Source organism: Zalophus californianus, chromosome 3 (assembly GCF_009762305.2).
Source record: "Zalophus californianus isolate mZalCal1 chromosome 3, mZalCal1.pri.v2, whole genome shotgun sequence".
NCBI classification, from domain to species: domain Eukaryota; kingdom Metazoa; phylum Chordata; class Mammalia; order Carnivora; family Otariidae; genus Zalophus; species Zalophus californianus.
In genome coordinates this window covers 135,524,312-135,551,500 of record NC_045597.1, presented here as the reverse complement: position 1 = coordinate 135,551,500, position 27,189 = coordinate 135,524,312, and positions in this window count along the sequence as shown.

The window sequence follows — 27,189 nt, the reverse complement described above, 5'->3', positions numbered from 1 at the left end:
AGGGAAAGGCTGACGCGGAAGCATTCTCCTTCCTCCTTCGTAAATGCAGGGCGTCCATCTGTTTGCCAAGACAACGTGGCTAAGCTTCACAAGTCTCTCTTACACTGGCATTTCACCCACACTGGAGGGGAATATCAACTTGCTGGAAAGTTCTGCTTTGACGTGGGGGTTTTATTTAGAATTCCAGAAAACTGGTGATTGATGAAGTCCAAGGAAGAAACTATCAGTTTCCATCTGAAGGATCACTCCAATGATCTAGTAACATCTATGGATAGCTCGGGGCGCCTGGGTGGCTCAGTCATTAGGCACCTGCCTTCGGCTCAGGTCATGATCCCAGGGTCCTGGGATAAAATCCACATGGGACTCCCTGCTCGGCGGGAAGCCCGCTTCTCCCTCTCCCACTCCCCCTGCTTATGTTCCCTCTCTCACTGTGTCTCTGTCAAAAAAAAAGAAAAAAAATCTTAAAAAAAAAAAATAAAATCTATGGATAGCTCAACCGAAATGTCACCTCTTTCCTGAAATCAGTCTCTGCATAAATGGAAGCATCCTCTTGCTCACTGAGCGATTCTCTCCGCTGTGAATCTACACATCATCTCCCTTACTGGACCCTGCAAGCTCCCTGAGTCAGAGACCAGGCCCTACTCATCTGTGTTAGGAGTAGGTGAAGAGGCAGAAACCGTGGAGATGGTAGGAATCAGAAAGAAAACAGAAGAAAGAGCCTGTGTCACAACAGCAACACTGACTCACCCATTTTATCTGTCATTTAAGTAGTCAACTGAACACCAAATTGCTCTATATTATGTGGAGCCTTGATCCAGTAGGCAAGCATTTCTGAATGGTCATTCCTTGCACGTGAGTTTCAGGCCATACTAATACCATTTCATTTGAATATCAGGTAACTCTGAATATATATACAAGGGGAAAACACCTCAAAAAACAAAGTTGAGATTCTGGGGTGTTTTGGCCAACTTGAAAATATAAATGATTTAGGGGCACCTGGGTGGCTCAGTCGGTTAAGCGTCTGCCTTCAGCTCAAGTCACGATCCCAGAGTCCTGGGACGGAGCCCTGCATCTGGCTCCCTGCTCAGTAGAGAGTCTGCTTCTCCCTCTCTCTCTTCCCCAAATAAATAAATAAAATCTTTAAAAAATAAAATAAAATAAACTCTTACCTTGAGTCTTTCAATATCTCAGTCATCCCAAGAAGCACTTTTAAAAGCCTCTAACACTGGGTGTTACACGCAAACAATGAATCATGGAACACTACATCAAAAATTAATGATGTAATGTATGATGACTAACATAACATAACATAACATAAATAAATAAAAGCATCTAATGGACTCACTTTTATTTACATACAGTATTTTTTAAACCACATTTGTCACTGTCACTGGACATTTTTAGTCGCAAGCCATAATTATATAAATTCAGGGAAATTTTTGCTATAGGTTTTAGATTTGTGATCCCATCAACATATTCACTAACTGTATTGCTTTTTAGTCACTGCTTCTTTACATATGCACCCAACACTTGCATAGGGAGGTCATCAGTAAGGGTCTAGCTAAGGAGAACAGAATCTGTTCTGGCTAGATGAAGCAAGAAGATATTTGTAAGAGAGTATCGTGTAACTTCCAGAACCACTGAAGCCGGTTTGGCAAGAAACAGACTCCAGGCTGAACTTCCAGGAATCATTCCAAAGCCAGAGCAGAGGACTGGCCAGAGAACAAGAAGGCACAAGCCAATCCGGCACTGCACGGTGCAGCACTGTGTGCCTCTGCTAGAAGCAGGAAGCTGCCCCCTGCACTGAGCCCTGCGGGGCCAGCATATCGCCTCTGCCACCACCCACAGACCACAGTGATTGCCTTGTTCTGAAATCAAGTCGTATGCAGGGGAATCTGAAAGCTGGAACCTGAAGGGCATCCACAATTCTCTCACAAAACCCCACAAGAGGTTCTAGGGGAAAATCCTTCCCAGCCTTCCAGTTCCTGGCAGCTGCTGGCTCCTTAGCTTCCTCAGCTTGTGTACACATCACTCCAATCTTTGCCTTGTCTTATTGTGTCTGTTCTGTGTCTCTTTTCTTCTGTCTGTCTCATATTTCCCTCTGCCTTTCTCTTATATAGACACTTGTCATTGGATTCAGAGCCCACTTGGAGAATCCAGGGTGATCTCACCTCAAGATCCCTAACTTAATTACATCTGCAAAGACTCTTTTTTTCACATAAGGTAACATCCATAGTTTCCAGGGATTTGACATAGATGTATGCGGGGGGGGGGGGGGGGGGGGGGGGGAAGCACACCATGCAAGCCACTGCAGCAGATAAATTTAGGAAAGGCTGGGCTAAACAAATTAAACTGGTATCCTTGCTGCAGGATTTTGAAAGCCTTTCACTTGCTCATGTGCACTGTGAACCTCCTAGAGCGAGATGCACTGTGCAATGATTCTCAAATTTGCTTGACCAAAGGAGTGCCTGGGGGGCTCAGTCAGTTAAGCATCTGCCTTCAGCTCAAGTCATGATCTTGGGGTCCTGGGATCGAGCCTTGCAGCAGGCTCCCTGCTTCTCCCTCTCCCTCTGCCACTCCCCCTGTTTGTGCTCTCTCTCTCAAATAAATAAAATCTTTTTGAAAAATTTTTTGTTTGACCATGGAATCCTATTCACAGAAGTGATGTTCCACAGAGCACACTCTGGCATAGACCTATAATTTACCTGCTGGGCAGGTCCTCAGAAAGAATCTTTATTTTTTTAATTGAATAGATACAATTAAGTATTATTTACAATACAGTAGCAAAAAAGTAACTGATTGCACTGTGTATTGGGTGACACTAAGTACCAGAGGATTTGTAGTAGGTAAGATAATCGGGTCAGATACCCCAGTAGGACAAACAACCAAATAGACTAACTACCTTGTTCTCTTTCTTCCTGCTATGACTTTTTCCTTTTTGAAAAATACAAAGTATATATCTAAGCAATAAATCACTACAGTAAATATTTTATAGCATTACTTCAGGTCACAAAAGCAAAATAACTTGTTAATAAGGTAACCAATTTTAAAATACTAAGTATTCAATGAAAATCAGAAGCTTGATAAACCAAAACAGTGCTCTAGCTCCAGACATCAATGGCTACTCCTCAGAAAGAATTTCAGTAAGTATCAGAGAAGCAGAAAATAAGTGACTAAACAGGTGAAGGTTCTTGAGGATTTGGCAAAAGTAGCTATTCTAAACAGTGACCATCATCACAGCCACACAGCCATAAAATGAAATGAAATAAAGGTTCATGCCCAATTATTAGACTACTTCCCACCAGACTCTATTTTGGCTCAGGATAAAGTGCAAACTCCCAATCCTTTGGAACCAAACCCTCTGTCAGCCTTCCCACACCCTTCTGCCCTACATTAATCTTTGCTCCAGCCAAGCTGATCTCACTAAATTTCCTCCTGCCACACCTTCACCATGAAAAATGCCTTCCCCTACACCTCACCTATTAATATAGATTCAACCTAGGTTGGTTTTAAGTAATACACTCTAATGAAAGCTTCCCTGGTTACCCCAGCAAAAGGGCTCTCTCCCTCTCTACTTGGCCTAGGACACCTGTCAAGTGCCTCATTTTAGAGTTTTTTGCATGTGGGTATTGTCCTAATCAACTGGCTAGCCCAACACTGGTGGACAGGATCATGATTTAGATCTCTTCCTAGCCTCTGGGTATTCTAGCACAGTGCCTTTCACAGAAGAGATGCGCCAAAGAAATTTCTTCAGTGACTAAACAAATAATCAAATTAATCTTCTCAGAAACTACGTATGTAGATGGAAAAGTGCTGTCCAGTCTCCCCCAGCCCACTTCATCTACCAGGTGAGAGTAAACTAGGAGCCAGAAGCTTGCCCAGATAAAAGGGCTAGAGATTTATCCAATTAGCAGTGATGGACCGTGAACCCAAAGGCTGACAGCATTGAGGACCTGGGTTAGGCAGAGTTCTGTGTTCTCCTAATGATTTAAAACAAAGCAACACAATGAATCATGGAACACTACATCAAGAACTAATGATGTAATGTATGGTGATTAACATAACAATAAAAATTTAAAAATAAATAAAAAATAAAAAATAAATAAAACAAAGCAACAGACCCAAAAGAACTGAAAGCAAGTACTCAAATACATGTACACACATAGAAACATGTCCATAGCATCACAAGAGCCAAAAGGTGGGAACAACTCAAATGTCCATCAATGAGTGAATGGATAAATGAATTGTGGTGTATACCCATAACAGAATACTGTGCAGCCATAGAAAGGAATGAAATACTGATATATGCTACAAAGAGGGTGAACTTCAAAATCATGCTAAGTGAGGGGCACCTGGGTAGCTCCGTTGGTTGACCCTCATGATCTCAGGGTCCTGGAATAGAGCCCCGCATTGAGCTTCTTGCCCACTGGGGAGTCTGTTTCTCCTTCTCCCTCTGCTCTTCCACCCCACTCATGCTCTCTCTCTCTCTCAAATAAATAAAATCTTTTAAAAAATGCTAAGTGAAAGAAGCCAGACCCAAAAGGCCACATATTGTATGATTTCATTAATATGAAACACCCAGACTAGGTAAATCCATGGAGACAGAATGCAGACTGGTTGTTGCTGGGGCAAGGAGGGAAAGGGAGTATGGGGTTTCCTTTTGGGGTAATGATAGTGATTTGGAACTAGACAGAGTTGATGGTTGCACAACATTTTGACTGTACTAAATGCCACCGGATTGTTTACTTTGAAGTGATCAATTTTGTTATCATCAACTTCACTTCAATTTTTTTTTAATTTGTATAACATATAAGCAAACCTCTGGGGCACATTGGCAGAATCTTAGGGCCCCCAGGAGCATTGTTTTAAAGCCCAGTTTAAAACAATCATATGTTGAAATAACATTTTAACAGTTCTTCCTCACTAAAAGGGAGAACAATGAGTAAAACTGACCTTTTGGATGGTATGACTCTCCTGGTATAAATGTATAACAAGTGATGCCACGGAAAATTTCTGTCACAGAATAATTTTAAAAATATATAACTCACATGGGGCGCCCGGATGGCTCCGTTGGCATGACTCCTGATTTCAGCTCAGGTCATGATTTCAGGGTTGTGAGATCCAACCCCACATTGGGCTCTGTGCTCAGAGGGGAGTCTGCTTGAGATTCTCTCTCTCTCTCTCTCTCACTCAATTAGTAAATTAAGTCATATATATATGTATATATCATTAGCATATACATATATATATCATTATCATAACTCTGTTCTCATTTTATTTATAGTAAATGGTGACAAAAGCAAAGAATTGCATCTGGGGTTAGTCTGTAGCTATTATTTTAAGCATTAACTATTAGAAACTTTCACCTAAAAAAAAAAATAAATGAGCTAAACAGAAAAAGCAGAGCAACAACAGAGCTGAATGAGCCCTTGTGCCCTCGATGTGGCAGCGCAGGGCTCGGCTCTACCCAGGAGCACAAGGTTCTCAGCTGTCTGGTTCCCCATTTGTCTCCAATGTCTCTAACAGGGCCAGTTGCATGCATTTGTTCCCTGGGCTTCTTAGAGAAATCTGGACATTTAAACTACACTAGGAGATAAATGAACACCAAGATCAGAGTCAGGCCCTTGGGTTCAGGACCTGGGTTCTGCTGAAGAGACTTAGGGGAGGCCTGTGTTCCGCACACCACACGCCAAGGCTTTCGTGCCAGGACATTCTGGAGGCACCACTCCACCGGCTTCCCTCAGACCCATGCTAATGAGCCTGGAGACAAGAGGTCCCAGAGTAAGACACATCGAGTTAAACCTTCCTCGTGTCTGCCCCGGGCACATGCCTTCCTTGGTCACGGAGCGTTGCACCCCCGCCCGCCCTCTTGTCACACTCTGATGTATTGGCTACTTAGGCATTCCTGACTACCAGTTGTGGTTCCCACCACAACAACCAAATTTGGCAACCAGTCTTTGGACTGGCTCCTCAGGTCACATTCATGTCTAGTTAAGGCTGACCCTTTGGATTTGGTGACCTAGACACTGGCCTCACCCGGGCTCAAATCTGCCCCCCCGCCAAACTCCAGTCTTGGTGCTGCTTGTGGACTCCCACCTCTGTTAAGACTACCCCTGGGAGGGACGCCTGGGTGGCTCAGTTGTTAAGCGTCCGCCTTCGGCCCCGGGGCATGATCCCAGGGTCCTGGGATCGAGCCCCCGCATCGGGCTCCCTGCTCCGCGGGAAGCCTGCTTCTCCCTCTCCCACTCCCCCTGCTTGTGTTCCCTCTCTGGCTGTGTCTCTCTCTGTCAAATAAATAAACAAAATCTTTAAAAAAAAAAAAAAAGACTACCCCTGGGGGTCATGCCAAAGATACACACTTCATGCAGTCCCCAGCCCCATCCATGCCAAGGAGTAAAACAGATTAATATTCAGTTTTCTCAATAAAGAAGCATAAGTAAAAAATGTGGTTGCAAGTAAAGAGCCAGAATGGACTCTGTGGTCACACCGTTCGAGTCCAGCTAAAAGAGCAGAAGACAATGATCTTTCCTGCAACTGAGCATCACTCCCTGCTTTTTTCCTGCAAACCCCCCCATGTATCCTCTCTTTGGCAGCCCCTCAATCTCTTATCTCCTGGTGTTCAGAGAGCTCTCTCTTATCAGTATGTCTCTCATTGTCTTCTGTCTTTCTTCCTTCTCTCTTTCATCCTTACCTAACCAATACATAAAACTGGTTAAAATAAATACTCTAGGTTTGTCTTATGTATTGAATTTCTTTCAATTTGGAGTCCCAAGAAAAGTATTGTCAGAATTTACAGGGGTGATTTCCTATAAAATTTTCCTATAAAATCGATGTTTCCATACTCCAGCTAAACACTCTTTTAATGCTTACCTTCTGGATTATGGTGTTTATTATGGGTTGGACTGGATCCCCCAAAGGATATGTGGACATCCTAACCCTTGGTACTCATGAAAGTGACCTTACCTGGAAATAGGGTCTTTGCAAGTGAAATCAAGCTTTAAAGCAAGGTCATTTGGAGTAGCGTGGGTCCCCTAATTCAGTATGACTGATGTTCTCATAAGAGGGAAGAGTCACAAAGACAGAGACACAGAGGAAGAAGACACCTGCATGACAATGGAGGCAGGTTGGAGTAGTGCGTTTAGAAGCCAATCAAAGATTGTCAGTAAACACCAGAAGCCAGAAGAGGCAAGGAAGCTTTCTCCACTACAGGTTTCAGAAGGAGTGCAGCTCTGCCAGCACCTTGATTTGACATTTCTATCCTCCAGACAATATGAAACAATAAATTTATTTTCTTTTAAGCCAGCAAGTTTGCGATACTTTGTTATAGCATCCACAGGAAACTAATACAGTATCTCTCAAAGGCACTCAGTTGTTGTTTTGGTTTTTTTTAAATGCTTGGGGCTTCCTCAAGAGTTATTATGGACCCTGGTTATTCCCTCCTGATTTATCTAATTTTAAGATCAAGGAAGTGGATTATTTATATATTTCAGAAAGAAATGTAACTAAAATTTGTTGTAAGTTGATTTTATTTTCCTGTGAATGTGTATGCCAGTAGCAATGAGCATATCTAGTGCTTGGGCCATGGCTTAAAAATGTCATTCCTCATAAGGATCCTTTGATAAAGTCCTGACTCCTGGTCTGGAGTAGGGAAAATACAAGTGACCCTGCAACATTTCGTTGTACCAGAAAGCAAGGAAGGGCTCAAAGACTAACCAAGACATGCCAAAAGGCTGTAGGGGGCACCCTGAAAGGGCTCCTGCTACCCAAATTTGGTACAACTTGAGTAGCAAATAGGATAATGGAGTAATGACGATAATGGATTATAACACAATGAAATGTTTTTGAAAAATAATCCATGGTCCACGATGATACTCAAGAGAGAGAAAGAGAGAAATTTTCCTTACAGAGGAATATCAACTAATAAATATAGGAGTGATACAGGATTTAAAAATGATGGCTTTGCAGGATGCCTGGGTGGCTCAATTGGTTAAGTGACCGACTCTTGATTTCGGCTCAGGTCACGATCTCAGGGTTATGAGATAGAGCCCCGCCTTGGACTCCACACTGGGTGTGGAGCCTGCTTAAGATTCTCTCTCTCTGGGGCACCTGGCTGGACCTGTCGGTTGAGCATCGGACTCTTGGTTTTGGCTCAGGTTGCGATCTCCAGGTCGTGGGATTGAGCCCAGAGATGGCTCCATGCTTGGCGGGGAGTCTGCTTGGGATTCTCTGCTTTTCCCTTGCCCACTGCCCCTCCCCTCAACTCAGGCACACATGCTCACTCTCTCTCTCAAAAAAAAAAAGACTCCTTTGCAACCAGTGATGTAATCTTCATTTCAAGCAATGACTAACTACAGGGGGCAGTATACTCACATGGATTCAAAGTGTCACTGCACGGAGAATTTACTAACTATAAAGGGGGAAATGGAGGAATATAGGGGACATCTCACTAACTGGCAGGTGATTGAGTGACCACACAATATGTGTCTACTTGTATGAAGCAAAAAGAGACACACAATCTCACCTGTGAAGTATTTTTGCCTAAAATGTTTCCCTAAAAATGATGAAGAGAAAACAATTAAATCAATATAGAGTATGACACATTCTACACAACAACTGGCCTGGTCTCCTCAAAACTCCAGTGTCATGAAAAAGAGAGGTGGGCAATTATTCTATAAAGACACTGTAATTAAATATAATGCATGAATCTTGATTGATCCCAGATTGAAAAAAAAAATCTTATAAAAAGACATTTGCGGGGCGCCTGGGTGGCTCGGTCGTTGATCGTCTGCCTTTGGCTCAGGGCATGCTCCCAGGGTCCTGGGATCAAGCCCTGCATCGGGCTCCCTGCTCCGCAGGAGGCCTGCTTCTCCCTCCCCCACTGCCCCTGCTTGTGTTCCCTCTCTCACTGTGTCTCTCTCTGTCAAATAAATAAAATCTTTAAAAAAAAAAAGAAAAGACACCTGGGGAGAAACTGAATACAAACTACAAATAATAGTTATTGTTAGTTTTCTTAGGTGTGATCATGGTAATATGGTCACACGGGAAATGTCACTATTCTCAAGAGAGGCATGCTAAAGTAAAGTGTCACAATATCTATAAAGTTCAAATGTTAACAATTGGCAAATCTAGGTGAAGGATGGGTAGGTGTTCGCTGCATTATCCTTCAACTTTCCTGTAGATTTGAAATGTTTCAATGAAAATGTAGTTGTTGGAGACTTGATTATGGTCTCGATGGTTTTCTCATTCCCTTTGTGATCCTGGACCGTAAAGCATTCCCCACGTCTTTGTAAATTATCTTTTGTTTCAAATACCTTCCACTCTGACCCTCCCGAAGCACTTGAAGTTGAACACACACCTGTTCCAAGCAAAGCATTGTTTCCACTGCCCGAAAGTGTACAGGGCTGTCCTCTTCACAGCTGTACCACTGGGAGCACTTTTCTGATTTAGCGCCTCACATGTTTGTCATTTTCTCATGGCTGTGTGCAGCTTTAAGAATCTGTCACTGTCTTTTTGGGACTTGAAGATGAATCATTCTCCCAGTCTCTAAAGAAAAAGATACTATATGACTTCCTCATTGCCGTAGAGCAAGAGGGGGGCCACTCCCAGAGCCCTCAGCTCAGATCATGGGTGGATTCCGGGAGTGGCTTCTGAAGTTTCTAGCAGATGCCAAGTGTCTTGGGAACACCACAGGGCTGGAAACTGAGGCTCCCTTTGAAAGTCCTTCCACCTCTCAGGGCCTCAGTTTCATCAGTTAAAAGGAATGACTGGGAAGAATGTGTTTAAAGTTCCCTTCAAACTCTAACAGTTTATCATTCAAGTCCCCACTTCCTGGAAGGTATCTGTTGCCGCAGCCCAGGAGGCAAAGCCAAGGGTGAGTCATCCTCCTTGGGAACAGTCCTCAAATTCTTGGATGCTCCCACAATGCAGGAGCACTCTCGGCTCTTCTCCTGGCCAATCGGAAACATTTTTTTAAGACCTAGCCCACCACCACACCTGGCCTATACTTACCTTTCTACTGAAAACAAATGTGTCAGTTGGCAACTTGTGAAGCTTCAGAAGAAGAATTAATTCCATATGTCCTTAGCATGCTATATAAAGAGAGCATCAAAGGAGGACACTCTGTGCAGAATATGGTTATCTGCTTCCTTTATTCTCCAGAGCTGAATGTTGTCTGTTAGCGATAAGCCCCCTTGGAAAATTCTGACAGGGCAAAAGGAAAGAAGATGATGGAGGATAGGGCAGGAACTGTAGAGGAAATCCGTAAACTTTCATCCAGGGTGTGAACAGCGGGGGATAAAGAAGATGAGAAGTTTAAGACATCAGTAATAAATGCAGAAGAAAAACCATATTAGAAAATGGTGTACTGGAGACTGATTTATCCCCACATTCAGTTCAACACCCTTATGCTTCAGTGGCATTTTCTATCCTGTTCACTTTTATAAGGATGCAAAAACATTTAAAATACAACCTTCCCTGGTTGACCATTCAAGCCAAGCAGTGGTCCACAAAACTGTGATAGTTCAATCAAGAAGAACCCGTTGCATTCTTATGATTAACTACTGAGTTTAAACGTGGCTAGCTGGAAGCCCAGAAGTGGACCTGCCCCACCTCTAGGGGACACAGGCCAAACCAAACCCTCTGGTATTTTGCTTGACTTTTGCAAGATGCATTTAAACAAAGTAAAAAGAAAAGAAAAAAGATTTCCTTTTTAAAGGAAAGAACGTAGTCTGCAGGGAACTCTGACCTCTGTCACTGAGAGCTGAGGTGATTTATTGGTATCCTGCTTACACATTTAACAAATTTGCTATAGTCAGTGTATCTGTAGTAAAGACAAGTTTAGGTGCTTTAGAGAACTAAATAGGAGTCTGTGGAGAGATCCCACAGAAGTCAAAGATAAAGGCCACTTCTCTTGAACATTTATCGTGATAAATGTGTTTATGCAAATAATTTGTTTGGTTTATTCTTTTATCGTCTATCTCTTCCACTCAAATGTAAATTCCATAAAGATGGGGACCATATCTGTGTTTTTCACTATTGAAACTCCAGCTGATAGCGCATAGTGCAAATGCAGTAAGCAGTTAATGAAGGAAGACATATATAACATTTGTAATCAGAAAACAAAGCATGGTATGGTTTCCCATTAATTCACATCTTCTTTTTTTTAAATAAAATCTCAGCAGATATTTTTACGTAGGGATTTTTTTTTTTTAAATGGGATCTCTACATAGATCCCACCGCACATTCTAAGGTCATTCCTGACTATTTTGTGAGCTTTGTTTCTCAAAGTAGTCTCCGATCTCTATCTATCTCTATCTCGATCTCTATCTATCTCTATCTCTCTCATTATATTTCAAAGACCATCAATGCTGGTACGTGGGAAAGCTTTTGATTTGAGTATATCTATCCTGCTTGCAGCCAACACACTAAACTGTCTTATTAAATCCAAGAGTTAGGGTTCATTTTTGTTTGATTCTCTTAGGAGGCTAGGTATAAAATCATATCATCCGCAAGCAATAAAATTTTGTCTTTTCCTTTCCAATAATCTAAATCTTGTTTCTGTTTCATCTTTAATTGCAGTAGCTACAAACTGGGAAAGACGGTAGTCTTGGGTGTTCTATAATCCATTCCTGGTTCTAACGAGAAGCCTCTGGTGTTTGTTTCCTCGTTCTGATTTTCACAACTGGAGCCCAGCAAACCCTCATGTGCTCACTTCCTCTCATTTTACTCTTACAGACCACTTAAAATGATCCTAATGTAATAATGTAAGTCTTAATAACACCAGGCTGGTTGGCCCTCAAAGAAGTGTCCTTTCTGTCCCTAAGCCACCATGCAAGGACCTTCTTTTGCCTCCGTTAAACACACATGCACACTCACACGGCAGGTGTAGCATGTCCAGTCACGTCACACCCCCACCCCGGGGGGGTGCGGATTCCAGGCTTTGGAGGGGGTAGGGCAAGGCTGAAGCCCCAAGGGCTCGAGCACATCTGCAACACTTGTAGCTATGGCAGTTCCTGCAGCTCTGAGGACCCCAGGAGCTAGCACCCTTGGCAGACATGCACATTCTCACGCTGAGTCCAGGCAGCGCCATACAAATAAACAGATAGTAACCGTGTGTTTGTCTTAATCAGCATAAGAAGTGAACAGTGTAGGGGCGCCTGGGTGGCTCCTGAGATCAAGCCCTGCATCGGGCTTCTTGCTCAGCAGAGATCCTGCTTCTCCCTCTCTCTCTGCCTGCCTGCCACTCCCCCTGCTTGTGCTGTCTCTCTCACTATCTCTCTCTGTGTCAAGTAAATAAAAATAAATAAAAATAAAAAAAAGAGAAGTGAACAGTGTATTGAAATGATACAAAAAGAATTACTTCTTCTCCTGCCCCAGACAGTGATGCTGCTGAATTCCGGTTCTTTCCTTGGTCCACCCACCCATCCGTGATTGAGCAAATTCTTCTTCTGTCCCTTCTACCTGCTCTAAAGCAGATTGCCACTGGAAGCCATTTTAGATTTTGTGGAGAGACACTGCCATTCTCTGGTTTCAGACGTCCTCCCTCCTGCAGACCTCTCCTCCTTTTCAGAAGGAAACTCTTCCACTAGCTGTCTCCAGGTGATGAGGACCATGGACACAAATACAGGGGAATACATCAGCAGGTGCAAGGGTATCAGAACCTCCAGTGTATGGACCTGCTACGCCGCTTGGGCAAGGAGGTCTTCCCTAGAGAACCGCATCCTCTACAGGCCTTCGTCCAAGCTCTGGTGCTGTCAGAGCAGGCATAGGAGAAGACTGGTATCATTTCCACCTCTCTAGGGATCCAAGACTACCCCTGAGAGAGCCATTGTGGGGAAGAGACCCGACAGGGGGTTGACAACAGCAGTTATATCTCCCCTTCTGCCAACCTTTGGCACCAGCTCTATTGCCAAACCACCCCCAACCCACGTTTGAGTAACTCAGAACCTCCCTTCCCCCTTCCAAGCTCCCTCCATGGCTACGGCCCCCTGTGTAGTGAGGGGAGGCAAGGGTACCCAGGCATCCATATTGGTACTTGTGGACTGGGGGCAGGAAGGAGGCTGCCTTTGTTGTCCCCCCCACCCCACCCCTGCCACTGCTCCTCTCACCCCTCAGTGAAAGGCTGCAGCAAATGGCTGGATCAAGCTATATTCCAGAGCCAACCGTAATCCCAACTGTTGTAATGTTTGTCCTCAATCCCAGGTCTCATCCGCTGTTTAGCCTCACTCCAGTCCCCAGTCCTGACCAGCACCTACTCCTAACGCCCAGCTCAGCAATCTAAGCCTTGGCCTTACACTAATATTAGGAATTGTAGCTAACACTTACAAGCTAACACACACACACACACACACACACACACACATTTATTTAATCTTTACAGGAATCCTCTGAAGTAGGTACTATTATTATCCCCCTTTTACAGATGAGAAAACTGAGACTCCAGGAGATTAGATGACTTGCCCAAGGCCACATAGCTTACAAATAGAAGAGCTGGAATTTGAACCCAGAATCCGCAGTTCTCCAAGCTTGTACCAACACCGAAAGTTCTAGCCTACTATTCCCAGTCCAGCTGCAGAATTTGGTCCAGAAGGTTGCAGAACTCAACTCCACCCCCAGACTCTCCAGCTCTGATGGCAATCTGGGCTCCTTGACAATACAGCTGAGCCCCATAGCCTGGGACCCCCAAGTTAGAAGGCAGAGTATGCCCAGACCTGCCACATCACAGGCTCTCCTGACATACCCTTTCCCCTCCTACGGACAACAGAGCCCAAGTCAACGAGAGGTCAATACTGAGCCAAGCCAAGGTGGTCAGCTCATGGAAGCCCAAGGGAGCCCAGGCATCAAAGCATCCCAGCTGCTAATTAAAATGAGTTCCAGACACCCAGGACATGACCATGGCACCCCAGGCCCACTTTCCAGAACTGCGGGGGATGCTGTCCCATCAAAAGCATTCCTGTGTCTGGAACTGCCTGTGAAATGCAAGGAGTGGGCAGCAGAAGAAGGAAGCTGTGGGAGCGCCGAAGGCCTGAGGGTGAGAAAGTCCACAGGAAAGGGCCTTCACTTCCCCAGCAAGGAGCAGCAGTGGAAACCACACATTACCACTGTGGCAGAACCCCGGGCACCGACTTCTATGAGCTGTGTGCCGGTGACTGTTCTGCAACCTTCTGGACCAAATTCTGCTGTCCTACTCCCAGCAAACAGGTCTAATTTTATCCACACTCTGACCCAGCGTCTCTCAGTCCCATCCGGCTCCTACCCCCCCATCCCCATGCTTCTAGACCTCCCAAAGCACTTCCTAAGGCATTCATAATTGTCGATTATGATTCATAATCAGACGTACAATTTGTTCAGAATTAACAGCAACCAAGCTAACTCAATTAGTTCTTATATTCATAAGCTCCTTTAGTTCTTTGAGGTACCTTTTTACCCATTTTACAGATGGGCAAACTGAATCCTAATCTCAATTGCTTCGGGGCAAGCAACTGACATAACCACTTTCAGAGGGCCAGTATAATCAAGATTAAGAAAATATCTTTGATTGAGATCAAGATAACTTTACTTTTGGAAGTGCTGGGAAGGCAAAACAAAATATACTCCCTGGTTCCTCTGGCCTTTGAGTCACCAGCTTAAGACCCTTGAGTTCAGTAACTCAGATCAGCCTGTTTCTGGGGGCCCGTGCTCTTAACACCTAGTTTTCCCTTCTCTATGAATCCCTTTCTTCCTACGGAGCCCATGAGATCTAAATTGAGTTGTGTGGGCAAGGAGGCAAAAAAATCAGTATCGAAGAATCCCCAGTATAATTGAGAGGAGAATTCCCACTAACCTACTCTGCAATATGAATAACTCAGGTACAAGACAGAATCTTGTGCAGGAGTCCCCCCTTATTTCTGGGGGATCTGTTCCAATCCCCCCCAGTGGATGCCTGAAACCTGCAGATACTACCATCCCTATATATATATATGCTATGTTTTTCCTATACTACATACCTATGATGAAGTTTAATTTATAAATTAGGTATAGTAGGAGATGAACGATAATAATAAATAGAACTATAACAGTATACGGTAATAAAAGTTATGTGAATGTGGTTTCTCTCCCACTCTTTTGCTCTCATAATATCTTACTGAATTGTACTCACTCTTCTTCTTGTGATGAGGAGAGACAATAAAATGCCTGTGTGATGAGACGAAGTAAGGATGGAGTGCAATAGCATTAGGCTGCTACTGACCTTCTAAAGGTACATCAGGAGGATCATCTGCTTCCAGACTGCAGCTGACTGCAGTAACAAACCACAGACAGTGAAACCACGGATAAGGGGGCACTACTGTAGTCTTAAACTTATGCACGATGTGGGGAAAAGAACCCTACACAATTCTTTAAATCACAATATGGAACATGTCCAAAGAGAGGCAAAACTTGCTTTATTTTTTGTTGTTATTTTGAGAGAGAGAGAGAGCGTGCACATGTGGGAGCAAGAGGTGGGAGGTAGAAGGAGAGAGAGAGAGAGAATCTGAAGCAGGCTCCATGCCCAGCGTGAAACCCAACACAGGACTCAGTCTCATGATCCTGAGATCATGACCTGAGCTGAAATCAGGAGTCCCACGCTTAACCAACTGAGCCACCCGGGTGCGCGTGCAAAACTTGCTTTAAAAATTAAAAAAGAGGGGAGCCTGGGTGGCTCAGTCAGTTACGCGTTGCCTTTGGCTCAGGGTCCCGGGCTCGAGCCCCGCATCAGGCTCCCTGCTGAGGAGGGAGCCTGCTTCTCCCTCTCCCTCTGCTGCTCCCCCTGCTTGTGCTCACTTGCTCCCTCTCTCTCTCTCTCTGTGTTAAATAAACAAATAGAATCTTTTTTTCAAAAAAATTTTAATTAAAAAAGAAAAACACAAAATGCCCTCAGAGTCATTTTGTGTCTATTGCAATATCTCATTAAGACAATGCTTTCCAGGCACCTTCAGTGGACAGGTAGTGGGGGGAAACCAACAGCAAAGGACAAACATGAAACATGCTCTGGGGAGGTGGGCTCTAGCCTGAGGGCCATGGAACCTTTGCTGGGTTTCAGGGGGGGGGTCCATGCACATCTTGGAAGTTCATTCAAATTTTGTGTATTTGTGCACAATGGAATATTATGCAGCCATCAAAAGGAATGAGATCTTGCCATTTGCAACGACGTGGATGGAACTGGAGGGTGTTATGCTGAGTGAAATAAGTCAATCAGAGAAAGACATGTGTCATATGACCTCACTGATATGAGGAATTCTTAATCACAGGAAACAAACTGAGGGTGCTGGAGTGGTGGGGGGTGGGAGGGATGGGGTGGCTGGGTGATAGACATTGGGGAGGGTATGTGCTATGGTGAGCACTGTGAATTGTGCAAGACTGTTGAATCACAGATCTGTTCTTCTGAAACAAATAATGCAATATATGTTAAGAAAAAAAAAAAAGAAGATAGCAGGAGGGGAAGAATGAAGGGGAGTAAGTCGGAGGGGCAGATGAACCATGAGAGATGATGGACTCTGAAAAACAAACTGAGGGTTCTAGAGGGGAGGGGGGTGGGGGATGGGTTAGTCTGGTGATGGGTATTAAAGAGGGCACATTCTGCGTGGAGCACTGGGTGTTATGCACAAACAATGAATCATGGAACACTACATCAAAAACTAATGATGTAATGTATGGTGATTAACATAACAATAAAAAATTTTTAAAAATGTTTGTGTATTTGTGCCTTTTTCTGGAAAAAGGTTCAGAGCTATCATTAAAAGGCCCACCACTCAGGGGGAAAAAAAACAGCAACATTAAAAACACTAACTTATTGTAGATTAAATATCTTCTATAATCTAAGTTTTTCTCAAACCCAACTGTCCCTCCCTCCTGAAAATTGTGACCTCTTCCCCACTGGTCCCAGAGAGTTGCTGGGGGCTCCAGGAACTCAGTGACCCCAGGCTTGGCAGCCCAGCTGGTAGTTCCTACCGTGCCTGTGCCCACCTAGTGATGCTGGCGATCCTTCCACAGTGGAAGGCCGGGTATGCTCCCATAGCACCCTAATCAAGCCAAATGGAGAACATTCAAGAGAGCCGAAAGGGACAGAGCATGGAAAGTAAGCAACCAGTCCCCAAGAGAACACAGCTCAAGTAAGCTGAGGAATTCCTCGGGGAGGCTGGAAAGGCTGAAAGGCTGGAATCACTCAGGGAAGCAGATGAGATTTCTGAAGGTTAGGAAGAAAGAGCATATTACATGGGCTGGGCTTGCAGGTGTAACAAGCACAGATCAGAGGCAGGAACAGATTAAAGCAGCAGAGATGTGGGGAAGGAACAGATGGACTGGTCCAGGGCCAGGGTGAAAATGAAAGGCAAGATGAAGGCCATATCATCAAGCATCACTGAGAGATGAGGCTTGAACTTTTGTATGGAAGATGTCACAGATTGGGCATATTTCAATAGGGAAAAAGACCACGTACTGGGCTCTAAAGGAGAAGACTGGGAAGTGGGGTTTAAATGATAGAAAATAGAAGAGAGATATGATTACTGAGAAGGTAAAGTGGCCAGCACATGGAGGGTCAGGTATTAATTTTGAAGGCACATGGTAGACGAATGGACCATTCAGCAAGGGGCATACAAGACCAGATGCAGGTGTGGATAAATGGGGTGACTCGAGTCAAAAGAAATTGAGGGACCCTCCCCACACATGCCTGGGGTCCACCTCTATAGAGGTCTTCCCTCAGCTCTATCAAATGACTTTTAATGTAGAATTATTTTGAGTACCCATGATGGTCCCAACATCCATCTCTGCCAACACTTCATCTCATACCTTTTAAGAAAAGGTTAATTGAGTAGCCAGTATTAAAGAAAAATATAAATTACAACACAAGAAAGCCAGAAAATGACCTAGTCCATTCTGGAACCAGTTCTATACCCTGAACCTGGTGTGCATTCTACTCCTTGATTTGTTGTTGTAGGAAAATGTAAAATCTCAACATCCTAATGACCATCAGTAAATGACTCATGAAATAAATTGTTTTATCTACACCCTGGAATATTATGCTGCTACTTAAAGGAATGAACAGCATCCAGTTGTGCTAACATGGGAAAATGTTCAAAATTCCACCTGGGGAAAGAAAAACAAGCTGGAGATCGTACATATAATACAATTCCACTTGTTAAAAAGAATTATACAAATCAATATGAACTGTATAGTTGTGCTTGATAATCATCCATCCATCCATTCATTCAAGAAATGTATATTAAGCATCTTCTGTGTATCAGGTACTACACAAAAATCCCTACTTATACAGAATTTCTATTCCAGTGGGAGAGATGGATAATAAACAAGAGAGTTGAGCAAAAGTTATGTGTACTATGTAAAAAGTGCTAGGGATAAAAAGAAATCAGGGGAGGGGAATAGAAGTGTAGGACAGATATGATTTTTGATACCAATGTCAGGTCCAAGCGACCTCGCGGAGGTGTATTTACGTAAAGAGTGGAAGGAAGGAAGGGGAAAAGTCAGGCTGCTATCTGGAGGAAGCGAAGGTTCTGAGGCCGGTGCATGCCCAGAGGGCTCGGGCTGGTGGGGAGGAGAGTTAGGGGGGGCAAGCAAGAGTCCAAGTCCAGGGTAATAGGGCCATACAGACCATGTAAGAATACTGCTTTCACTCAAAGTGAGGTGAATACACATGTCAAGAAAAGCTTCTAGAAAGATATTAATAGTGGTTAATTGAGAAATGGGATTCGAAATAGGAGTGAAAACCCTTTTTAATTTTCACATTATAAACTTTCATACAGGTTTTAAATTTTATTATGAGTATCTATGCCTTTTATCATTAATTTCTAAACTAGTTCAAAATGCAAGATTTCTTTTTTGATATTAAAAATCATTATTCCATTAAATACATAAATTCAATTAATTTGCTACTCTTAGAGTATTCTATGTTTTCTCAGATTCTGTATTTGTTTCTTGGTATCCATTCATCACAGGATCAATTATATTAACTATATTTTATTTTCTGTATTCTTGGTACTCTGGTATTTGGGGGCCTCATAGACTCAGAGAGAGACTGCCCCTTCCAGGGCTACTAATTCTTAAAGATAGTAACAGCTTGCTGAAGAGCACAACTTTCGTGTGCAAACCAACCAGTCCCTGAGTCTGTATCCCCAACTAGTTCCTAATCTAACTCACGAAACCAGGCCACTATCTCCACTGCCCCAAGTCAAACCCAAGGCCACATACTAAGCAATTTGGGACAGCCCCTATGCCCCAAGGCCCAACGGAATTTTTCAACTAGCCAATCCTTAACTGTTTTCTCTGTCCTAACTTGTCTTTCCCCAGAAACCCCAGTAAAGGCTGTGGCCTCATGACTTGCCCTCCCTCCTGTCTTCTGCCTCCAGATCATCCTGCTGTGGGGGCAGGGGGAGGGTAGCTGTGCACTGTGGTATAAAAGCTTCCTTCAGTGGCATGGACCTCTCAGTGTTACCACTCAATCATAGCTACATAAATTAAAACTTGCGTATCATAATTTTAGAACATGCAGCTGTATACTTTTAAAAATTCCAGGGATTTCCATAGGAATAGGGGAAGTGCCACCATTTTGTTTTGTTTTGTTTTTCATTTTAACTGTTGAACTAACTCATTCCCCAGCTCATCCAGACTTCAGCCTATGTCTTTGAAAAGTGGGAAATGAAGACCACTGAAAACTATGAAGGGACAAAACCGCAAATTTAAAGTTGCTCTAGTGAGTGCTAGTCTAGCAGACTAGTACTTGGTATTAAAAAAAAAAAAAATCACATCTTACTGCCACGCTCAATGACTGCTGTAGGTAGAAAGGCCTTGGAAATACAAAGCCAAAGGGTACATGTGGTTTTGAATTTGAGGAAATCTGTAGGAAAAGCCAGGATGGGGGTTTCAGCTAGATCTGAAGAGGGGTGGATCACAGAAGAGCACCTGCTAGAGCCCTCAAAATGTTACAGAACAGGGATTGCGATGCCTAATTTAAGGTGTCAGTAGAGACCGAGTTTTTATACAAAGGGAAGATTTGGAGAAGTCATCAGAAACCTAAGAGAACCTAAAAGATGAACCAACTATAAATCAGAAAAGGTGTATGAATGGGTGATTTAGAAGTGTTTGTTGACTGGGGTCAATCTTTGAAAAAACAGTCATAAAATGCAAATCACAGGTTTGTATTAGGGAGGGGTGTGCAAATTTCTGTAAAGGGCCAGTTAGTAAATACTTGTAAGCCATACTGTGTCTGTCACATCAACCCAACTCTGCCATGATAGCACAAAGTAGCCACAGATACTACATAAATGAATGAGCCTATGTTACAATAAAACTATACTGATGGGCACTGAAATTTGAATTTCACATCATTGTCATGTCTCACAAAATACTATTCATGTTTTGATATTTTTCAACCATTTGAAAATGTAAAAACCAAGCTTAGATCCCGAGCTGTAGTTTGCTAACTCTTGACTTAGGGAATAGAGTTTAGAAGGTTTATAAAGGTCTACAGGAGGAAAAACATGTTGAGCTTTGGTTTTTGTTCTGAACCTGCTGGGGTGGGAAATCTTGCAAAGCTCCTTGACAAGGAGGTCCTATACTTCATTACTCATCATCCTGAGTCTGCCATAGTGTACCCAGTCCTTGCTCTCCCTCTGACTCATCAGAAAGTTTGTTATGGGTTTCTTCTGTGTGTTAGGCCAATGTTACATCCTCAAGCTAAAGGAAACATCAAGGTGGGCTTATTTATGAGCCATAAGAGAATTTTTTTTAGATTTGGAATCCAGAAAAGGCCTTAAAATTATTTGATCCAGGGTCACCCTCTGGGTGGCTCAGTCGGTTTGGCGTCTGACTCTTGGTTTCAGCTCAGGTCATGATGTCATGGGTTGTGGGATCAAGCCCCAGGCATGGGGCTCCAGGCTCAGCTGGGAGTCTGCTGGAGAGTCTCTCCCTCTGCCCCTCCCCTACGTGCATGCATGCTTGCTCTCTCTCTCTGTCATAAATAAATCTTTAAAAAATAATCCGATCCAATTCCTGTATTCTAGGAACTAAATAAACAGAGTCAGAGAGGATAAATGGCTTGCCCAAGGTCACCCATCTCATCAGAAGCAGACCTAGGACTAGAACTCACAGTTCCAACATCTTCATGTTCCCATGTTTCCACTCCACTACCTTCATTTGTATTCTTAGAAAAAAATTATGAAGGTTGCTATGGGATATGGGTGGTGGTGGGGAGGGCTAGAAATGGAGATATTGTAAACAATTTAACACTTTTTAAAAAGAACATGAAACAGGGTGCCTGGGCGGCTCAGTCGGTTGGGTGTCTACCTTTGGCTTGGGCTGTGATCCCAGGGTCCTGGGATCGAGTCCTATGTCAGGCTCCCCACTTGGTGGGGAGTCTGCTTCTCCCTGGGCCCCTCCCCCCGACTCGTGCTCGCTCTCTCTCTCTTGCAAAAATAAATAAAATCTTTAAAAAAATAAAAATTAAAAAAATTAAAAGAACATAAAACAGAATGCCATTACCAACATCCATAGAATTTTTTGTACTTTTAGGTCCCAAACATAGGATGAGGGAGAAATCATAAAGCTCAGGTAGAGGGTAGGAGCTGAGAAGTATTTGCAGGGGATGCTCCAATATACTCCTTCACTAAGCACTGTCTACACACTAATAATAATAATAATGTCTTCCACATAGATATTCTACAGCAGTTCTCTAAGTGTTGGTCCAGGAACACACAGGCATCCCAAAATCCTTCCAGAGCCTCCACAAGATCAAAACTATTTTCATAATAAAACCCAGATATTCTTTGCCTTTTTCACTCTCAACTCTCAAAAATATTCAGCAAATTTTCCAGAGGCCACATGGCACACAATATCATAATAGAGTTAATGCCAAAGTAGATATAAGAATCCAGCTGTCTTTCCCTCTGCCCACTGCTCTGCCTGCTTGTGCTATCTCTCTGTCAAATAAAAAAAAAATCTTTAAAAAAAGGGGCGTCTGGGTGGCTCAGTTGGCTAAGCAGCTGCCTTCGGCTCAGGTCATGACCCCAGGGTCCTGGAATCGAGCCCCACATCGGGCTCCCTGTTCAGCAGAGAGCCTGCTTCTCCCTTTCCCTCTGCCTGCTGCTCTGCCTACTTGTGCTGTCTCTCTGTCAAATAAATAAAAATAAATAAATCTTAAAAAAAATCCAGCTGTCTTCTATCAAGTGAGACATTAATGAGATTTGCAAAGATGTAAAACAATTATCACTCTCCTCACTAGTTTTATTTTGTTTTGGAAAATGTTTTTCTTTTTCTGACAAATATATTATTTGTATTAAGATCTAATGGATTGGGGCGCCTGGGTGGCTCAGTCGTTAAGCGTCTGCCTTCGGCTCGGGTCGTGGTCCCGGGGTCCTGGGATCGAGCCCGGCATCGAGCCCCGCATCGGGCTCCCCACTGGGCAGGAAGCCTGCTTCTCCCTCTCCCGGAAGCGTGCTTCTCTCTCTCCCACACCCCAGCTTGTGTTCCTGCTCTCACTAACTCTCTCTCTCTCTGTCAAATAAATAAATAAAATCTTTAAAAAAAAAACACACACACACATCTAATGGATTTATTATTTTTAACCAATTAAATATTTTTAAAATTTCTAGTTTTATTTTCCAATACAATAAATATCAATAAATAAACAAGTGGCTCTTTTTTAAGATTTTATTTATTTATTTATTTGGGAGAGAGAGCCAGTGAGAGAGAGCAAGAGAGTGGGGTAAGGGCCAGAGGGAGAAGCAGGCTCCCCACTGAGCAGGGAGCCCAGTGTGGGGCTCGATCCCAGGACCCGGGGATCATGACCCGAGCAAAAGGCAGACACTTAACTGACTGAGCCACCAGGCACCCCAACAAGTGGCTCTTATTTTATTGTGGCTCCTCATTAATTTTAAAAAGTCCTGATCAAAAAGTTTGAGAACGTACTGATCTACAATTTTTCAGCTGCTTGCTCACACACACACACACACACACAATACACAAATTAATTTGAAAGTGTTATTGAATTCATAGTATTTTTTGGTTATTGTGTTTTTTCTTTTTTTTCAAGTTTCTATTAAATTCCAGTTATTTCACATACAGTGTAATATTAGTTTCAGGTATAGAATTTAGTGATTCATCACTTCCATACAACACCTTAATAGTGCTTTTTCTTAATCAAAGGATGCTCGTATAACTACTGTCACATGGTTTAAAATGGACTTTACCACCACAGAAATAAAATTTATATCACCACAGGAATAACATAAAATATCTAAGGGAGGACAAATGATCCAGTTTTTTCAACAAATCAATGGCAAGGAAAGAAAGAGGGGAAGGAAAATAGAGACTAACAGACTTAAAGATATAGAAAACAAATGCAGTGTGTCTACCTCAGGAAACCCTGATTCTAATAAACCAGCCATAACAAAGTATTTGTAAAACAATTGGGGAAACTTGGAGATAGAGAAGATATCTGATAGCAATTCTTAATTTTACTTAAGTGTGCTATGATACTGTGGTTGTGTTTTTTAAAAAAATACTTACCTTCTAGGGATACACACTGAAGTGATGAGATCATTTGATGTCTGGAATTTCCTTCAAAATATTCCAATGGGAAGGGGAGTGAGAGGTATAAACAAGATTGACCATAAACTGATAGCTGTCAAAGCTCAGACATGGATCCATGGGATACCATTTTTTCTACTTTTGTCTACATTTAGAGAAGTCCATAATAAAAAAATGTTTAAATAGGTTGTCATGCTAAAAAAAGTGGGAAACCACTCCCCTGACTCATTCTTGACTTAGCCATTTACAAATCAACAAGCCATATAATTTGGGGGCAGGGAATTTTGTTTTTAAAGATTTTATTTATTTATTTGACAGAGAGAGACACAGTGAGAGAGGGAACACAAGCAGGGGGAGTGGGAGAGGGAGAAGCAGGCTCCCCGCTGAGCAGGGAGCCCGATGCGGGGCTCGATCCCAGGACCCTGGGATCATGACCTGAGCTGAAGGCAGACGCTTAATGACTGAGCCACCGAGGCGCCCCAGGAATTTATTTTTTTAAGATTTTATTTATTTATTTGAGAGAGAGAGCAGAGTGAGAGCAAGAAAGAGAGAAAGAATGAGGAGGGGGGAGAGAGAGCCGCTGAGCAGGGAGCCCAACACAGGGCTGATCCCAGGACCATGGGATCACCACCTGAGCTGAAGGCAGACACTAAACCAACTGAACCGCCCAGGTGACCCTGGGGCAGGGAATTTAAATGAGGCCCTCCCTCATAACCAGAACATCAGATGGGAAAAGAGAAACACTCAGAGCAAAACTCATACCCCAGGAGTGAGTATAGCTCCAAGGAAAGCAAGTATTTAGGGGCACCTGGGGGCTCAGTCGGTTAAGCATCTGCCTTTGGCTCGGGTCATGATCTCAGTGTCCTGGGATTGAACCCCACATCGGGCTCTCTGCTCAGCGGGGAGTCTCCTTCTCCCTCTCACTCTCCATCTGTGCTCTCTTGCTCTCAGTCTCTCAAATAAACAAATAAAATCTTAAAAAAAAAAAAAATCCACCTTCAAAGGCCTCCTGCTTTGGGCAGAACATAGGAGCTATGAAAAGAACCCTCAGCTCCTGCCCAAGACACCTGCCCAGGTTATCTACCAGTGTCTTATCAGTCAACAAGCACACTAGTCTCCCTTGAAAAGCCACCAGAAGCACTTGAAGGGAGCAATACTAAATGTGGACCACTTCATTTGAGCCTGAGCCCAACTACATTGATCTCTTATAGCAAACAGTTCTTAAAGACAGAAATCAACAGATGCATACTGAAGAATGATATATTTCACCTATTTCTCTATATTGAACCTTTTTAAAAAATCTTTTAAAATCTTTTAAAAAGGAAAAAGGAAAAAGGGGGGGCGCCTGGGTGGTTCAGTCAGTTAAGCAATCCAACTCTTGATTGCAGCTCAGGTCATGATCTCAGCATCCTGGGATCAAGCCCCGCAATGGGCCACATTCAGTGGGATTCTGCTTGAGGATTCTCTCTCTCCCTCTACCCTTCCCTCTGCTCACACACACTCTCTCTCAAATAAATAAATAAATCTTTAAATAAATAAACAAATAATAAAATCTGTTGTACAAATTCACACTACAACAACTTTGGAACACAGTTTAGAATTATTTACTTAAGTATAAAATACACATATCCTACAAACTAACAATTCCATTTCTCAGTACATATCCAATAGAAATGTATATATGTGTACCAGGAGATATGCAGAAGAATATTCTTAACAGAAACAAAGACAATCCAGTATCTCTTAATAATACAATGAATAAATTATGGTATATTTACATATTGGAATATTATACAGCAGTGAACATTAACAAATTACAGCTATCCATACAACATGGATGAATCTTATAAACATGAAGTTGAGCAAAAAAGACATATAAAAGAATACATTCTGTGGTGTTCAATAATAATTTAATATCTTGGTATATTTTAAGACAAAAGATTGAATGCAGAATGAGAAAAAAATTCCTACCAAGCTGGGGAAGCTAATCTAGCACAGAGTCTAGGCTCTGGGAGATGACACTAGGGGGATAAGAAATGGGGTGAGTCAAATATCTTCCTCATACTAATATTGGGAAAACAAAGCCTCACAGTGTTGCTGACTGGCCGTGGATATGCAGAATTGTGAGCTAAGTAAAAGGCCTGGGCTGGCTGGGGGAGGTCCCTGTATACATGGGATTACAGCTCCAACTTCAAGATTATGGCTTGGATGCCTCTGTTGCATATATGATGTGCCCCACTGGGGACTAGATTACCCAGCCAGATTCATGCTGGTGTCAGCAATCGAGGTACAAGTTAGTGTTTGTTAGTATTTTTCTATTTGTGTATAGAATTCAAAAATAGGCAAAACTTTAAAAATCAAGGAAGTGATAATCATAAAACTCAGAATAATTGTTACCTAGGTGGAAGGGGGAGGTTGAGAAGGAGGTGATCGGGATAGGACACATGGAAGGGGTTCTGGGGATAACAGTAGAGTTCTATTTCTTAATCTGGGTGGTGTTTTCATGGCTTTTTATAATTATTCATCATACTCTGTGTTTTACGCACTTTTCTCTGTGTGTTATCACTCACAATTAATAAAGGTTTAAAATAAACAAGTCAACTTCATTTTATGTAACTACATAAGTCCTCTGAAATTGTTAGACTTGTATTAAGTGTATTAATACAGCTTAATTTTTGCATGACCGTATCAATTGAAAATGAAAGCCATCTATTTCTCACTTGGCAAATTATCATATGCTATTTTAAGATCTCCTGCCTATTGATTTAAATACAGATGAGCTGTAGAATAAGTATGTTTAACACACTATTCTAAAATGGTGACATTTGGGTTCAAAGGTATCCCAAGAACATTCTAAGAATGACTTTTAAAAGTACTGTATTATAACTAATGTTTAATTTGGATCCTCTCCATTTTGCTAAGCTTTACACCAATTGAGCTAAGTTTTCCAGGCCATAAAAAGCAATTAGAAAGAATTGCGACATTCTCAAAACACTAGAAAACTAGTGCTCTGGAGATCATACTCTAAAAGTTGGCTCAAGCAAATTCCAATATGCAAATGTATGCTTTAAATTAAGCTTCATTAAAATGCACTTACGAATTTAAGTGGAGGCTGATTTTGTAACCACATTTGGAATTTAGATTCTTACTACTTTAAAACAAATGCTATGTAAACATGAAAATTAAGTAATCAAATGATTCTTTGCCCTCCTTCTACAACAATTTCACTTGAAACAACTGATATACTTCAAAATATAAACCCTCAGAACATCCCAGTGAGGAAACGGAACCCCTCGGCTTTGGTAATGCACTTTAACCAAGTCAAAAGCAGACTCCCTTGATTCCATGAAGATCACTGGCTCAGGGAAACCTCGAGAAGGCCCTGTGCAGCTCATCCCAACAGCCTTTCCCAGGCCCGAACAGGCCCTCCGCATTCCCCTGTCCTTGCCTGCCAGCCCCTGGAGTTGCCCTGCGTTCTCCGAGCATGCCCCTCCTAGCCCTTAAGGTCCTCTCTCCCCCTATTTGGCTGTGAAAGGGCCATCTCCCCAGCACCTCTCATTACAGACCCAGTTTGAGAAAAGGTCAGAGTATGAGAAAAGGACAGAACACAGGTATTAATAACACTTGCCCAGCATG